Here is an 18,413-nt window from a genome sequence, read left to right on the forward strand (position 1 = left end):
ACCTTTACCAGCTTTGAGAACACTTTCATGATCAATCATTATAAAACATATCATATATATTATTCGGAAATGGACCAATCTGCACAATGACTGCTTGTACTTTTGGTACTTTAAGTATATTTGATAATAATACTTGTCTACTTGTACTTGAGTAACATTTTGATTGCAGTATTGTACTTGTAACAGAGTATTCATACACTCTACTACTTCTACTTTACTTAAGTACAAGATCTGAATACTTCTTCCTTCTCTGGCTCTCTGATTACTCTAATTGTCACTTTCAAACACTTTAGGGTTCAGGGTCTTCATCAAAGAAACTAAAGCTGTGGAGCCAGGGACCAAGCCCCTCAAATGAACTCATTCCTGTACAAAACACCAGAAGCTGGATAATGTGTTTAGTACGTTCACTTAAAGTCTGTCAATTTGTTAAAGTATTTTTTTCTCTTGGTCCCGACTAAAATGGATTTTCCTCCTCCATCATGTTGATTTAGTCAGAAACCAGTGTTATCATAAAATGATGGTTTAATCACAGCTGATAATGTCTTCTGGATGGTGTGACAACGTATTGGCTTTGTTACTATATGAAGGAAATGATGATTAAAACATGTACCGGCTGTAGACTTAATGAATGCTTCGAGGTTGCGACTGCCAGGGAAAATGGCAATAACACCTGAGTTCTGCCTTTACTTCTGAAAGTAATAAAAACAACACTGAGGCTCCGTAGTCTGATCAAAGATGGAAGGCTCTGTCTTCCCCCAGCGTGGCACTAAAGCAACATTCTTTATATTCTGAACTTTCAAAATAAAAGCCCTAGACATATACACCCGATCACTAGAGCATTTCACTAAGGAGAAACTCAACAAAAAGCTTACAGAAGCTATCCCAGATTAGTGAAAACAACTGGAGTACTGTGGAGTTTGGGAAAATAGCTCTGGTGAGGGAGGAGGCACAGAAGGCAACGAGGCACTGATATTCCTTCTAATAAGCTTCATCAGTAACCAACAGCACCTGCCTACTCATTCATACTTCTGGTTGACTTAGTATTAATCATAGCACTAAGGTCAGGGCTTCCAGTTCTTTGGAATTCCTACGGTTATTGCTTTGGGCGATAACTTGGCTGCGAGGGAGTGCGGTCGTCTTTCAACAAGAAGGTTGTTGGTTCGATCCCAGCCCGTACAGTCAACATGTCGATGTGTCCTTGGGCAAGATACTGAACCCTGAGGTGCTCTCGATGGCCAATGGAGTGTGAGTGAGTGTTAGCTTACTAAAGCAAGTGGCACTGCTCTGTATGAATGAGGTGTGAAAGTGTGAATGATGACATGTAGTAGTTAAAGCGCTTTGAGGGGTCGTAAAGACTGGATAAAGCGCTATATAAGTCCAGTCCATTTATCATTTACCATAACAATAGTCAGGATGCTAATAGTAGCCGTGATTTAAAGATATATTTACGGGTATAACAATCTTTTTGTTCAAATCAACAAACAAATTGCATTGTTGCTAGTCGTGTTGGTAACTGTCTGCACTGAAAAACTTAAACGTTGACTTTAATTAAATGTATCATGTTAACAAATTCCACACAACCATTAGGGTTAGTTGAAAGCAGTAACATTAAGTTGAACCTAATATTTTATGAAGTTATATTCAAACTTCATATTATTGCTTTCAACTAACCTAATACAGTCATGTGTTGAACATGTAGTATTTAGGATATGGAATCAAAAAAGTATCTTACTCATTGTATTGTTTGACAACATACCCAGGGGGCAAAGTCATTTCACAGACATGGAATGTTGTAAAAGGTTGTCCACCAGAAATGATATCTAGGACCTTCAAGGATCACAACCTGGGTGGACAACCCGGTCAGCTGCTGGAAAGCTACAGTGAGGGTCCAAACAATGCAACCCATATGAAAAAAAGTCACACATTCTGTCTGGATCAGATGCCATCATTCTCTTTCTGATTGAATATCTCTGTGACAGTTCATGGTAAAGACAAATTAAGCCAACCTATTGAAAGAGCAGAAAATAAGCTTTCAGGTGATGCCTTGGTTAAGCCTGTTCTCAATAAGGTCACTAGATGGCGCTGTGCCAGAAACAGAAAGATATCTAAATGAGATCATGAACATGTCTTTATGAAATCACTGAGCCAGGATTACAAATCCGTCCCTGGACAGAGAAACATCTGTCTCTGCACTCACAGCCGGCTGAGCAGCCACTCTACTTTCTCACATCTCTAACTTTCTCTGTGAGCACACATGTTGTTAAAGCTGCTGGGATCAACTTGTGTTTATCGTCGGGAGATATTGTGATGCAGTTTTTTATGCCCGGTTTATAAAAGGGCAAAGAAGAAACTATTTGATATGTTGTTCCAAGGTTTCACTGAACAAAGGTCTCTATTAACCACAACTAGAAGAACCGTTTGGACACAAGATGTGTCCAGGCTGTCTTTGCACAAAGTTGAGAGTTATCAACTTCCAGTTAGCTTGAAGCAAATAGCTGTCAAAACGTGGAAATAAAAAAGAGATTCAGAAGTGGAACAAACCATTTTATCCTCATTGTTTTCAGAAATACCTTTTGTTTAGACAGAAAAAGAGAACATGTTTGCTCAGTTAGCCATGTTGGATTCCAGTTTTAAAGGGAGAGCAGAGAACCAGGGACCAATCAGGCGCCACCCACAATAGAGTATTTCACAAATGAATTTTGGTAACTTTTTGATAATGGTGTCAATTGAGTGGAGCTTTTGGCCGTGAACTGTAAGACCCTCATCTTTTGTTGAAAGCCTTTAGGGCCCCGATGGTTTGGGGCCAAAGGGCAGTTTCCTGCTTTGCCAGAATAGTCGTTTGTCCTGACAACCTCAGTGTTCATAATGCATAATGAAAAGATTAAGATGTGTGCCTCTTGTTATGAGTAGAACAGAACAAAATGGTGAAGACGATGAAACCACTAAGACCCAATGAAGAAACATGGGAAAACTATTCTCCTTCAAACAGTGACTGACCATAGGATCGTTTTGATACAAGACCCGTTATGCAGTAGGTGGAGATGGTTCACTGTGCTGTGTGATCCTCTCTGTATCTTCACACGGTGAGATCAGTGTTGTGCTGCTGTGGGTGTCTGGCCTTCATCTGCATCAATACATACAGTGATGCTATAGATATCTCAACCTTCAATAACACACCACAAAGGTGCATGTTTGTAAGATGACAATGTAAAATGTGTAAAACTAGAATATGTGTAGTATTGACATGAGATGAAGAATGGCTGGAGCTAAAATGATGCAACCAAGCACCGTGTGTAGGCACGAGGCTGTCAGTGTCAATCACACAGGGGAATACATGCAGAGTTAAATTAACAATCAACTGCACAGGTTCAGAAATAATTCAACTATATGTGTATTATGTAACAGCCAACCAAACACCACAGAGAATATCTATATATATATGATGTGTAATGTTAACTACTCATGCAAACAACACACAGGATGCATCAGAGACAGGAGAGGTTTCTCAATACTCTAATTTCCCCTCCTCGTCTCCTATCCTCGATACTTAGTCCCGCCCACAGGAGATGCGAGCTGAGGAGGGGAACCGAGGAGAGAGGAGGGGAAGCAGCAGGCGGTTAGAGAAATGAGAACTCCTCTCCTCTGAGCGGTCATTTTAAAGAGACGTCCATTAATGATGACAGGAGGCACAGCAGCCCTCTGTCTGATGGACAGATGTGTTCATGACCACTTATATATTTACTTTGATTCATTCACAGTGCGGTATAATGAGACAATAACAGGCTACAGATGCGGACACTCACACACACACACATATATTTATATAAATATATACAATTTCAGAATCAAACAAGTATGAGAGCACTCTCATAATAACGTAACACAATCAGAGACTGGTTGACCTCTCTCTGGTCGCTGAAATGGGGAATTGAAATTACGGGCCAAAAGTTGTATTTACAAGTATTAAAAGTAAGCATAGGACACCAAACCAACTGAGTCTGTCCGCCACATCTATACGCACACACTGTACCACACACACCTACACACTGTACCACACACACCTACACACTGTACCACACACACACCTACACACTGTACCACACACACACCCACACACTGTACCACACACACCTACACACTGTACCACACACACACCTACACACTGTACCACACACACACCTACACACTGTACCACACACACACCCACACACTGTACCACACACACCTACACACTGTACCACACACACACCTACACACTGTACCACACACACACCTACACACTGTACCACACACACACACACCTACACACTGTACCACACACCTACAGCTCCTAAAGCATAATCAGGCTACAGCCGTTGTGTATTTTATTATGTGAAGCACTATATGGTCTTAGAAAAATATCGACTGTTTGTTTGTAGATATCTACTAAACTAAAGCAAATAAAGAGAGTAGGCCTGTTCTACTGAGTGATATATATATGTTACACACTGCTCTGCTTTCTGCACGGACCTCACAGCTGTTCTCTCTGGAAACATCACATCGCGATGAAAGCAGTTAATAATATAATATCCAGGGGATGCATGCAGAGCTGTCATTGGCTGAGATAAGTCCGGCCGTGCGTCACGCCTCCACTGTTCCCGGAAATGCATCCGTGGAGGAGCCGTGGAGGAACCATCAGTGTATCCTCGGTTATAGCTCCTCCAGAGAGCCTCCTCGACGCTCGGTCCTCGGTCCTCGAAGTGCATTTAGAGAAATGAGATGTCCTTCAACATGGCGCACTGAAATTCATTTCCAGGTCACTACCAGAGGACCGAGGAGTCGAGGAGGGGAAATTTGAGTATTGAGAAACCTCTAGGGCAGGGGTGGGGAACCTCCGGCACCCGGGCCGAATACGGCCCGCGAGACAATTTGGTACGGCCCTCGAGGTAATTTATAAACACACGCAAAAAATAAAAAAAATAAAAAAATCTAGACAGCAAACAAATTAAACAAGCGAGTACCTGTTTTTCCTGGCCACGGTCAGGGTCCATGAACACAACACGAGCCTAACGTGTCATCACGTGGATATATGTCTCGTCTGACAGGGGTGCAGTTCTGACGGAGAGCACCAGAACGTGGCTCGGCACTTCAGATAAGGAGCCGTACACATGCCGCAGTTTCTGCGTGGCTGTGTCTTTAGTTGAAAGCCCAGTGGCGATCTGTTCATCTGTCATCCTGATCATACAGTCAATAACTTTGTTGTTATTAGCATCTGGTTAGCTAGCTATGCTAACGAATATAAGAAGCTTTTTCTACAACCAGTGAGGTAAAGGCACATCTTTATATGATCATTATAGTTATAAAAAAACCAGAGAATAAAGTACAGGTATAAAATACTATATGACAGTAACAAAAAGTTGTTATTAATAAACAATAATACAGTTTGAGTGATTTGTAAATTATCCATAAAGAAAAAGTAAATATGCTTACAGTTTCATCTGGGTGTTGAGAGATGTATCCATAGATCTCTTAATGTTGCTCTCAAAGTGCACCAGATTGATGCTTTTAACTTCAACATTTAAAAACAAATCTTCCCGGGGGAGCATGCCCTCCGGACCCCCCTAGAGGAGGTTAGGTCCCACCCCACTTAAATCATGTCCACATGGATAGGAAACTAAATACATTTGCACTCATCTTGTGTCCATATCTTTCTGTTTTGGTGGTCATGCCACAACCGTGCACGTGCATGCATGTGCGAGTCATGGTAAAATATTTGGATTAAGAGGTTGCTTTTTCTTTGCACAGCATGAAAGAAAGAAGAAATAAATGGGCTGTGATTTTAGTATTTTTAAGCAGAGGTCAATAATTTGTACGGCCCTCGGAGGATGTTGAAAACATTGAAATGGCCCTTGAGAGGAAAAAGTTTCCCCACCCCTGCTCTAGGGTCTTGCAACGTGTAATAATCAAGGGAAGGCTTCAGCTGCCAATATTTTACAGTAACATCATGAAGTGATTGCATTACATGATGCATGATTGTGAATATACTGTATATAACAGGCACAGACTTGATCATTACTGCTAGACTTTTTACATCCTAATGATATTGCAATTGCAAACCTTCTGATCATTATCATGTATCATCTCTAGAAACTGCCTACCCCCTAATTGTACCCTTTGTTTCTTTACTCCATTTATCATAATACATTGTAAATCCGACCCCAGTGTCTGAATGGGAAGCTGCCTTCCCTATTGATCACTAATCTGTTTACATACTGTCGTCTCACTACCTTTAGACACTTCAAGAATGTAGCCTACTACTAGCCAAGTCAGCCAAGTTATATTTCATGTTTATTTTTGTGGGAGTTATTCGGTTAAAACAGTTATGTCTGGACAAACTAAATATTTTAATAGCATAATTTAGCTCGGATCGGATTTGGAAATGTGGCTAGGAAAACTACAGTCTGTGCTTGTTTGCAGCAGAATGGGTGTGGCATAAGTCATATAGTAGACTTATAAATTCATTTCCTTAAACATTTCAGACTTCTTTGGGGAACGCTACTGCATCTTGAACGTTGTCACATTTAGAACTGAACCTCTAAACTAACTAACTATTGTCATGACTCTTCCTTTAGTTGGATTGAATACATCTTCATTTCCAGAGCAACTGTCGTCCAAGCCCTCCTGTTTAACAAACTGGTACTCTTGTGCTATACAAAAAGAATATTAGTATTTATTTTAAATAATAGTAAGAAAGCTCTATCACGAGGCCACACAGGAAAACACATTAATAATAATACACGGGACTTACATAGCGCTTTTCAGGAAACTCAAAAACGCTTAAATTACATTACCAGGTTATTATGAACTATGTCGAGAAAAACATATATATTATGCTTATACACAATATATATTGTTAAAAAAGATACAGTTTGAGCTAAACTGAGGTGAAGAACGATGAATGACATGGATGAGTAGACAGGTTGTAATATGGTCCTAGCTTGCTGAACACACTGAGTACAGCAAGCTTTTGATGATATTTGGAGCCGTGGCCCAGATGGCAATATATTTTAATGTAGAAATCAGTGAGCTGCTTATTCAAATTGTACTCAAAGGTAACCCATTTATTGTTGCTTTGTGTTGTTTACGGTCTATGAAACTGAAGATTAGAAGATGTCACTTTGGTGTATGTTTGCTGTCAGATACAACACAGGTAAATCTACAAAAAGGATATGTTTGTATTTGAGTCAAAATGAATCGCACCATCTAGTGTACAACAGAAAGCATTTCTCCTGGGTCGGGACTTTTGGACAGCTTTATCTGTCCAGATGCAGTTAAGGTACAATATGATAAACCCTTAACAATCCCGGGCTGAAATATCAGTGTCAAACCACATGAATAATCAAAATACAATAATAAGTATCAATAAGGCGAAAGTAATACACCGAGTATCTGGCCCTAAATGTCTGGATGTTTAAATGTATCCAACTGAACCATGATTTGCTTTGCTTCTAGTGTGACAGCATGTGTAGTGTCTTAGCTCTGTTTAGGGAACAGATTCATGCTTATGTTCGTAGCGAGTGTGTGATAAGGAGAGGTGAATGTGGAGGGCACTCTCAGCAGAGATTACATTAATGGTTACAAAGTTATTTTAACAAAGGTTGTCAATTGGTGGTAAATACAGGCTCAGGTATTTATCTCCTCAGGAGGATCCATGTTAAGTTCTGTTGGAAATATTCAAATGCTAAACGAGGATGGGAGAGCAGGTCTAACAACCAAAGAATAAAGAGACACCGCTTATGTAGGTTATGTAATGACGACAGGACGGATGGCAGGGTTCCATAGTGCATTATATTATCATTATTGCAGTACACAAACCATATGAAATGTTCTGCCTTGTCTTGCCTGGATTGAACCTTAAATAAAAGTGTTTTCTGTTAAGACTATCTGTCTCCTGCATTGGGTCTCCTGCTCCACTTTCCGTGACAGAAACAAGAGAAAGCATTAGCCTGAGACTCAAAGAATAATAGCATCATGTAACAGTCTGCGCAGGTTTCCTATACTTGTTCAAAAGCAAGGCAGGCAGCTGTCCAGATTTAGAAATGTTACCACCATCTTGACTTCTAAGTGCTTTGAATGTAAAAGCTCAGAACTATCAGAATACCATTATTAAGTAGTATTGTAAGGTGGTCCAAGAGTACAACTGACACGGAACAGTAATACAGGAAAAGCAATATTAGAAATGCCCTAACCTACATATATTTTTCAAGATTAAATTCAAGATTCAAAGGTTTTAATGTCATATGCACATAAGCTACAGTGTAAAAAAATGGCAATGAAAATCTTATGACCCGAGCTCCTCCAACGATACAATATATATAATAAAATACAAAAATACAAATAAATATATTTACAAAAATGTTTCACAGGTGAAGACTTTTTTAGGAGTCATTTATGATTTATTACTGACAATGGATCGTGGAATGGTGCTGCAATTGCACAAATTACTTACATGTGTGACATTGGATTTGGTTTAGCTGTGAATACATATTACAGGGAGGATGCACAGACGTGTGCCATAGCATCATCTAAATGCAGCTGAGCTGGTTTCAGAGTCGTGGGAAGAGCAGTGCCACAGATGCATTTGATTGATTTGGCTAACTCATAACTTATGAGGCAATATATCTCACCTCCAATGAGAGGCCTAGCCCTTCGTATGTTTTGCTGTATGTGGCCCTTATTGTAGTTTCCCCACGGCATACGCACAGAAATAACATCTGCTGGCCCATCATAAATACGTTGACCAGTGTATAAGAGGTCAGATTCTCTTAGCATCACATTCAGTCCTGATGAATTCTCCTTAACTTCTTTCCTTAACCCCGTGACACCTTTCTCTGAGGTTAAAGAATAGTGGTTAGAAGAACACATCAGATTTTTATGAACGTTTGACCGCAACCGTAGTGTCATTGCTTCTCTCTGACGTGTTGTGATAGTGAAGGCACAGCATGGCTAATAAAGAAGGAGCAGACCAACATCATCCGTCAAATCAATCTGTCTGATGCTACAACTGATCAGACATGACAGACTGAGGCTCTGTCTTCCTCAGAGGGCTTACCTGTGTCAGCAAAGCTCAAATGCATCATAAAAAGCAAGAATAAAGCATTATGGGAGATGGAAGCAGCCGTTTCTGCTGCGTTCACTGTCTGCCCCGCTCTTTCTAACCTGTTAACCTACTAACAATAAATCAACATGACACAATATTGATTATCTAGTGCAGGTGGTTTCTGGTGATGTCAGAAGATCCCACAGTAATCCACCTTTTAGGCTTCAAAGTAACGCATGTGTCGTAACAACCAGTGAGCAGACCACATGTTAAAAACAACAATGGCAAAGAGGTTTGTGTAGATGCTGCTGTAGCATCAGTTATATCCAAACTGGACAGTATTTCTTCATTAAAAGAAAAGTAAAGAATGGCGTTGAAAATATGTTTTTGTTCGAATGGTTTACAGCAAGTTCGATTGACCAAATAGCACATATGGTTTAATGATCTGATAGGTTAAAAATAGCCTGTCATGGATCTAACTCAGATCTTTACTGAGCGTACGCTTGGATCCTGTCATTGAGGATTTACTGTAGGTCCATTCTAATTTCACTGGCAGACACAAGCCACGCTCACCCACCAGCGTGTTATATGTATGTTTTTGTTATATTTGTTATATAACACATAGACATTGTATTTATAGAACACAATCACCATGCATTTGCCTCAAGGGCCCGTTCAGCCAAATTACAAGAAATAAATCCTTGTACTCTGGATAATGTAACGATATTGCCAGAGAAGCACACCCACCCCTCAGGTTAGCTCTGTTAGCTCTGTGCCCACTGTTGCAGGTCAATGCACTGCTGGTGCTGTTAGCATCGTTAGCTGCTAGCCACCATTCAACCCACTCAAAACAAATGAAATGTTTAAAATGGTGACCAATTCGTTTTTTACTCAGCAACACAGTGTCAATAAATTAAAAGTGTTCATTCTTCCCTTATAATGCTATGAACAACAAACCTGAAAGTTCATGTTATGTTGTTCATCTTGTCAAATGAACACCTTTCAGAAGCGGCCATGTTTATTTCACAGTTGAGAGTTCTTCAGTTGATCAGGTTTGAATGCATACATGTATGTTTGCAGCTGATGTTGTTACAGTTACAATAGAATCGCTCAATTATTTTCCAAATGTCCAAACTTTGATGGTCTGTTTTATAAAACAATATTCTTTAGCAGAAAGTAACCAACCCACATTTAGTTCTTTAGTATTCATACAATTGAATCAATCCACAATCCAATGTGCATAATATTATTTTAAAAAAGAAGTTTAACTTTAAAGCTATTATAGTAAAGTATAGAAAAGGTTAATTTTCAAAGGACAAAATGTTTGTTTCCAGTTTTGTTATTAAACACATCAACATCTCCTCCAAAAATGATTCATACATATTTTTTTATCTCTAAACACAAAGACACTATTATTACTGGTACTATTTCTAGTCTATCATCTCCTTGTGATTTCCCAGTTATTATGAAATACCAAAAAATCAAAAGCTCACCACAATGTTCTAAACACTTTTCAGAAAGGTATTTTTCAATCCTCCATTGAATGTTTCAATGTGTCTGCTAAACTCAGACTTATCTTACATAAGTCACTATAAGACATGTCACCAGGGTCATCTCAGTTTGGAGTTGGAGACATTTATCACAGAAGGCTAGCGTTATAAACAAACAAGCTTTGAATGTGTGGGTATTTACTAAAAACACTATCAAGATGCATGGGTAAGTGCACCCCCCACACAACCCTGCCCCCACCCCCACCAGGAGTGTCTGTCATCACAAACTTGAGCTTTGCAGCCAAACACTGTTCAAATGTTCAGGACATCTACAGGGAGTCCCAAAGTACACTGACAAAACAGTAACGTTCACTTTAACTAAAATAATGTCAACAAATGTCACATAACTGTATTAGGTTAGCTGAAAGCAATAATATTAAATTGTATATTAGTATGTTCAACTAACCTAATACAGTTGTGACATCTTTTGACATAATTCATTTAATAAAGTCAACATTTACATGTTTACATTTTCAATGGAGCTCAACAATACTAAGATGTTTTTGATATCCTTAATGCTGTGGGGGGGGGCTATAACTATATGTGAGGTGGTTCGGTGAAGAGCATCAGGCTAAGTCTAATGTCATGGATCACATGTCATGGAGCAAAGAGACTAAAAACAGCTGACAGAGCATCAGGGCCGCATCACAGCCCGGACACACCTGCACCCAAAAACAGACTCAACAATAAATACATCTGCACAAATGAGCACGGAGCAGATTGCGTCACTGAGAGACGCTGACGTCATGGTGTTTGTTAATAATACGCAGCTCGATGCGGCTGATCGGCACTCAAAGGCCCCGGAATGATGCACACAAAGAGCCGGAACACCCAGCGCCTCCAGCCGCTCCACCCTCACCGCCCCTCCGCTCTGCTCTGCAGGGTGGATGCTGCTCCGTCACCCAACCCCCCCCGTCCGTCCGTCCATCACAAGCACAGACACACTCTCTGCACCCGGGGACGCAGCCTCCTCCCCCGGCCTGCGTCTCCTCCGCAGCATCCCTTACCTCTCAGATGAAAATCCTCTCGGGCATTAATCCATGGTCAGCCCGGCTGTGCTCGCTGCCTGTCGGTCACCTTCCTCCCGACGTTGCGGCGCGGAGAGAGCGAAATAAATAATGATCAGAGCCCTGCCCGTTGTGTCCTATCGGGAGGCGAGGGATGCGCCCACCCAGCCCGCAGACACGCGAAGCTTCCGCGGGTCCGGAATCCGAATCAGCCGCAGAGAGAGGCGACGCTCAGCATCCTCTGCAGAAAAACGCTGAAATCGAAGCGAAATATCCTCTGGTTTGTGTTTCCGATCGCCTGTTCCTCCTCCACAACACAGTGGCCCTCTCTTCCTCGTAATGTCTCCTCCACACACACGCACACACACGCGCAGAGCGGAGCAGCTCTGTCTCATTTAAAGAGATAGGACCGAGGAGCCTTTCTGTTCTTATGTAACCTGAGTCTCTCTCTCTCTCTCTCTCTCTCTCTCTCTCTCTCTCTCTCTCTCTCTCTCTCTCTCTCTCTCTCTCTCTCTCTCTCTCTCTCTCTCTCTCTCTCTCTCTCTCTCTCTCTCTCTCTCTCTCTCTCTCTCTCTCTCTCTCTCTCTCTCTCTCTCTCAATTATGATATCAATTTGTGTTTTAACTTAGAATTTGGCTTTGGAAATTGTTAGCTTAGCATTTAGCTTTCAGCCATAAAACTATACTGGTCTGATTGTAATTATCCTTACACATAATTTGTTTATCGGCTCCATCAGAGAGAGAAGGTAATTGTATCTTATGGTGTGGCTTAATGTTGGAAATATATGGACAAACAACCATCTAGATCAGGGGTGGGAAATTCATTTTCTAAAGGGACCGCATGAGAAACTGGGACTGTGGTGGGGGCCGATCCAATTATGCTCAATACCAATGTATTTCTTTATATAAAAGCAGTATATTGTAAGGATTTGAGTAGTGTCGTGGAAATGTATAAAAGTGTCATTCAGTTAACTCGATTTGCCAAATCAACCAACCATCTAGAATCTACGGCTGGAAGTGGCGATTGCTGCTGTTATGGAAGCAAACAAGAGACAGAAGTATTTGAATTTTATTAGACACCGAATTTATAGCATTGAAAATAATTACTTTGAAAATCATGTATCTGAATTTTTCACTTTTCAATTCAGATCCCAAAAATTCAAGTGAAAAAAATGTGAATGTACAATTTGGGTGTATAAAATTTGACGTAAAAAATGTCGGTGTATAAAATTCAATGTCCAAAATTGCGATGCAGCATCATCCGGGCTACTCAGACAGGATAAGCAATCGAGACCGAATGCTATCAAACCCACTTCTGGCCTATCAGAGCACGGCTTTGTCAGTCACGTGATCACAACAACCCGGGAGAAAAATGACGGAGCATATAAAGAAAAGGGTAACAGACCATGTGTCAGTATACACCACAGAGTTGTTGGCATTGGTACTGTCATTGAAATGGATAGAGGAGAAATAAATACATAACAGTGTAATTGCATCTGATAGCTTTTCAGCATTATCGAGTATACGATCAGGCAGATCTTCATTTAGAATGGACATAATAAATGAAATATTTCTAATTTTATATAAAATGCAAATCAAAGGCATAGCAACTCGTTTCATCTGGGTTCCTGCTCATGTTGGTGTGGAGGGTAATGAACAGGTGGATATTCTGGCCAAACAAACACTCAGAAGTATGAACATAGACATAGAAGTTCCACTCAGCAAAGCGGAGGTTCAAACATTCATACAGAAATATGCACAAACAACATGGCAAGATCATTGGGATCTTAGTGATACAGGAAGACATCTTTATAAAATGCAAAGATATGTGGGGGATGGAAGGAAGGTGGGGTTTAAAAGAAGGGAGGAAAATGTCATTTCTCGGATGAGAATAGGTCATACAGGTCTCAATCATACATTAAGTATAATCAGTGTTGTTACAGTAACGCGTTATTTTTAGCAGTAACTAGTACTCTAACGCATTACTTTTTAAATTCAGTAACTCAGTTACTGTTACTACATGGTGCGTTACTCCGTTAGTTTTATTATATAGTCAACAGCCAGGCGAACAGAGATGAGAACTGTACTTAAGTACAGTACTTGAGTAAATGTACTTAGATACTTCCTGTGTCACATGCGGAGACGGGCTGTGGGCGTGTTTGTGTTGTTTACTAACAAGACTATCATGGCGGCGGCGGAGCTCAAGTCTAGTTTCTCCACCTGGAGATATTCTCACTATTTCACTTTTGTCGAGCACAAAGAAAATAACGTTTTAGTTAAATGTAAGTTGTGTCTTGGCGGGTCAAAGATCCTATCTACTGCCCAAACCAGTCATTCAAATCCCTTAAAACATCTGCAAAAACAACATGCTGGGACGAAGCTAGTAGCTAAGACCACAGAGACTCAGCCGACGCCACTCCACCTCCACCTAAGCAGCAGCGGCTGGATTTTAACCAAGGGACTGCTAGCCAGGGAAAAGTCGATAAAGCCATTGCACGGTATGTTGTAGAACCAATCCAGTCTCACGGCATTTCGTGTTCACCAACACGATTTTTAATCTATTGATTCGTGTTCACCAACACGATTTGCCCCTTTTTTTCGTGTTGCACAGCACGATTTTAAAAGCAATGTATTTCTACTGCCTGCAGCACGTCTTTTTCTCCGGTTGGGTCGTGGGAGACCGGAAGCTGTGTGGTTCATAAAAACATGTTCTTACTCAATATCAAGCCACAATTATTGCTTTTATTTTAAATCGTATAATTTCGGACTTTTGTTGCCGTCTGTGAGGAAAAGAAATGGGGCTCAGAGCCTCAGAATACGGAAATCTGTATTTTTAAATCTTTTTTTACTTCTAATTCGTTATTCTTTTCAAAATAACACACTGTTATTTACTCACCAATAACACACAATTATCCTTGCTTTTATTTATTGGTTTAATTCCATAATCTCGGGCTTTTTTGGCGTCCGTCAGGAACTGAATTTCAAAATAAAAATAACCGGAAACAGACGTAGGCCTATAAGGGACATTTCGAGCATCATTGCGATTGTCAACATTTCTGAGTTTAGGATGGCCGAAGACACTACACTACCCATAATCCCCAGCTATCGTTTAGGACTACAGTCCCCGTAAGGTTACGCAGAGCGTCAAACAGCTGTGTGAAATGGAACGAAACCACGCCAGACTATCCAAAACTGGAATTGAACGCCCCCCCCCCAGAACTACACATGCTGGCTATTATGTTTCGCAAAATGTTCTATGGGATGTCTCTACTGAACGTTTTTGTTTTTCCCACAATTAGAAGTTGTCAGTATTAAACACATTGGTGTTATCAAATGTAAAACATATCATTAATAAATGGGTGAAAATCGCTTGTGTCCATAATGCGCAGCATTAATATATACCCACATGACAGCTCATTGTTACTTTGTAATTCTACTCCACTACAATTCAGAGGTTAACCTGGTATTTTTACTCCACTACATTTATTTGAGTTACTTTGCAGATTCTGATTAATGATGTGAAATATAAACAACCCTTAAATCAGACTTTAGTTACACCAGAGTAAAATTCAGGTAAGGTGATTGTCAAGTGCCAACAATCAGGAGAGATATTTGATAGTTGGTGCTTGAGAAGACTAAACATGTATCTGCAATTGACATGAATGGAAACGAGTAATAAAGTATATTCATTACTCGTTATTCTCTACTAATAGTTCATTAAAGACTGTATATTATTGTTTGTTTGTAGCCTTTATTTAACCAGGTGAAGCCCCTTGAGATCAAAAGATCTCTTTTTCAAGGGTGACCTGCAGGACATTAGTTACACATGTAACATAAAAACAACAGAACAACAATAAGGATGACATACAACATAATGTACAGGGTACAGTTTACAAACTCTATTTACAGAGACAGGTACCATGAGTATCAAACAGCATGTCACCCAGCTGAGTTTTAAAATGATGCAGGGGAACCAAAGTGCTCAGTTTTAAACATGTTTGCAGACTGTTCCAATTTAGTGGAGCTGCACAACTAAAAGCTTTCTTCCCTAAGACAGTCCTAGCACTTGGCACATTTAATAAAACAACATCATGAGATCTCAGGCAATAAGTACTTTCAATTCGTCGAGAGATCAGAGAGCAGATATAAAAAGGTAGTTTACCCAACATGGCTTTGTAAATGAACATGTACCAGTGACTGAGCCTCCGTACAGTTAGTGAAGGCAGACCTGCCTTGGCATACAGGGTACAGTGATGAGTAAGTGCTTTACAGTTAGTAACAAATCTCAGGGCACTGTGATAGGCGGCATCTAACTTTTCCAGGCAATGGGCAGGTGCATTCATATATAACAAATCACCATAGTCCAGCACAGGTAAAAAGGTCACAGAGCCTTTTCCTGGCTTCAAAAGAGAAACCTAGTCTAACCCTCAGCTTTTTAAGCAGGTTATTGACATGAAGTTTAAAAGTAAGACAATCATCAAGCCAGATACCTAGGTATTTATAACTGGTAACCACTTCAAGTACTTGTCCTTGCATAGTAACAATATCCAAAACAGGCTCTGGTGTCTTTTTAGCTTTTGAAAATAGCATTAACTTGGTTTTATCAACATTTAAAATAAGCTTAAGTTCAGCAAGCTGAGTCTGAATAATGTTAAAAACAGCCTGTAATTGAACACCAGCCTCCTTAATGGAGGGACCTGCACAGTACATAACGGTATCATCAGCATAAAAATGTAAAGTAGCATCATCCACATTTTCACCTAAACTGTTGATATATATGGAGAATAAAAGTGGACCTAAAACAGAACCTTGAGGAACACCATTAGCAATGTTTAACCACTCAGAAGACAGCCCATCAAAGTGAACACATTGGGACCTTTCAGAGAGGTAGTTCACAAACCAACCCACTGCATGGCTGGATATGCCGATACTGAGTAGCCTCTGCTTTAAGATGCGATGATCGACGGTATCAAACGCTTTGGAAAGGTCAATAAATAGAGCTGCACAACTCTGCTTATTGTCTAAAATACTCGCCACATCATTCACCACTTTCAATGTGGCAGTGATGGTGCTATGTTGCTTTCTGAAGCCTGACTGATGTTTAGACAGGATATCATTTTTACATAAAAACTCCTTTACCTGTTCACTCACTAGGCGTTCGAGCACCTTCGCCAGAACTGACAATTTAGAGATTGGCCTATAGTTATTTAAAATAGTTGCCTCCCCTCCTTTTAGAAAAGGCAAGACATAAGCTGACTTCCATACTTTTGGAATTGCATTTGTGCTGAGGGAGAGGTTCAAAAGAGTAGTAAGAGGAAGAGCAATAAAATCTGCAGCTATCTTTAAAAAGAAAGGTTCTAAGTTGTCCGGGCCAGCCGGTTTCTTAGGATCTAGCTTAGATAAGGCTTCATGAACAACATTGACAGTAAAAGGAGTAAAACTGAAAGGGTTTTCCAGACCACATTGTTCAGAGTCACGGATTGGTGTGTTCACAGAAGCAGCCTATGGCTATTTTGCACATCCCTTTCAAGATTTTCAAAGGTTTATTGACATATCATATACACAACTACGGTGTAGTTATGCAATGAATGAAACACTTGGGTCACAGGTTCCTCAACAGTGCATTACAAGACATCTATCAATATGTGTGAACCTCCACCATTAAACTGTCATATTCTGCAAATTTCTTATTCTATCTACATACATAAGAGTATAATTCATATGTATAATATCAGTTAAAAATAAGTGCTTCAACATAGTTAACATTGCAGGAAAGCAATATATTAGACGTTAAGTACTTTGTCAGGCTTAATATTTATCTGTAGATAGATACCCCCAAAGTTTTTTTCTTATTTAAAAGAAGACCTTAATCTGTTATTTAATGTTTAAATAAAGGTTAATTCGTTTTTCTGTTTTGCACCTCCTCCTATTAATATCTTTGTACATTCTGCACTAAACTGTTTTATTGTAGAGATCACTTAGAGTATCTTCTTGATTTTTTACATTCTATATTTATACTTTCCCCCTATGAAAGTAGGGATTACTCTTAATATTTTTTTAATCAAATATAACAATAATTCAATAACGTGCTTTAACCACTAGGCGGTGCACACAAGGTACACACAGCCATAATAACTTTGTATTATAAATGTAGGACACTTATGTTTTCGTACAACATCTGAAGATGTGTAGTTTTATTCATGCTTTCACATAATTTTACAGCATATTGCTATACTATTTCAGACTCAGTATTTACATTCTTACATTAAAAGAAAATCAGTAATATCTTTAAAAACTACAGTCCTTTTATATCAGCTGTGCACCGTTATGGTTTAAATATAACCTATCTGTGAATTAGATCAAATGTAAAAGTCAGCCGAATTAGTGTTGATACTGCAAGGAGACGTATTGTGTGAAGATAAATTGAAGATGTTGTTTAATTGTTGAATATATTTATGATCCACGTCAAGTATTCAGTTTCGGCGGCATTTTCTCAGTTTTTCCAAAGGTCTTCTCATCAGGGCTCTATAAATAAAGAACTACGGCAGATCTGTAATATACAATGCAGCCGAACCGTGTATTACAATGCCGTTATGTGATGACTTTCAAAGAGAAAAGCAAGAGCGCTCGGAATTAAGTATTATTTTATTCTTTTAAAATGTTTTCAGGATTTCATATCATATAAACACCAAATCCCAGCATGCATTGCGGCTAAAACATCCAATAAACGAGCTTAAAACCATAGCTGAGGATCTTGGGTAATCGCTCGAAATGCCTA

General features: G+C 39.7%; 1 protein-coding gene across 2 annotated transcripts in view; it reads right to left on the bottom strand.

The window, feature by feature from the left end:
* The window catches only part of fbxl16 (F-box and leucine-rich repeat protein 16), a 40,781-nt gene extending 28,727 nt beyond the window's left edge, over positions 1–12,054 (bottom strand). For both annotated transcript variants that reach the window (XR_004571111.1, XM_034236813.1), the window contains exon 1: positions 11,637–12,054. The gene's annotated coding sequence lies outside the window, so the exon portion shown is untranslated. The remainder of the gene's footprint in view (positions 1–11,636) is intronic.
* Between the last annotated feature and the right edge of the window lie 6,359 nt (positions 12,055–18,413).

This window comes from Gymnodraco acuticeps, unplaced genomic scaffold (assembly GCF_902827175.1).
Source record: "Gymnodraco acuticeps unplaced genomic scaffold, fGymAcu1.1, whole genome shotgun sequence".
Taxonomy (NCBI): domain Eukaryota; kingdom Metazoa; phylum Chordata; class Actinopteri; order Perciformes; family Bathydraconidae; genus Gymnodraco; species Gymnodraco acuticeps.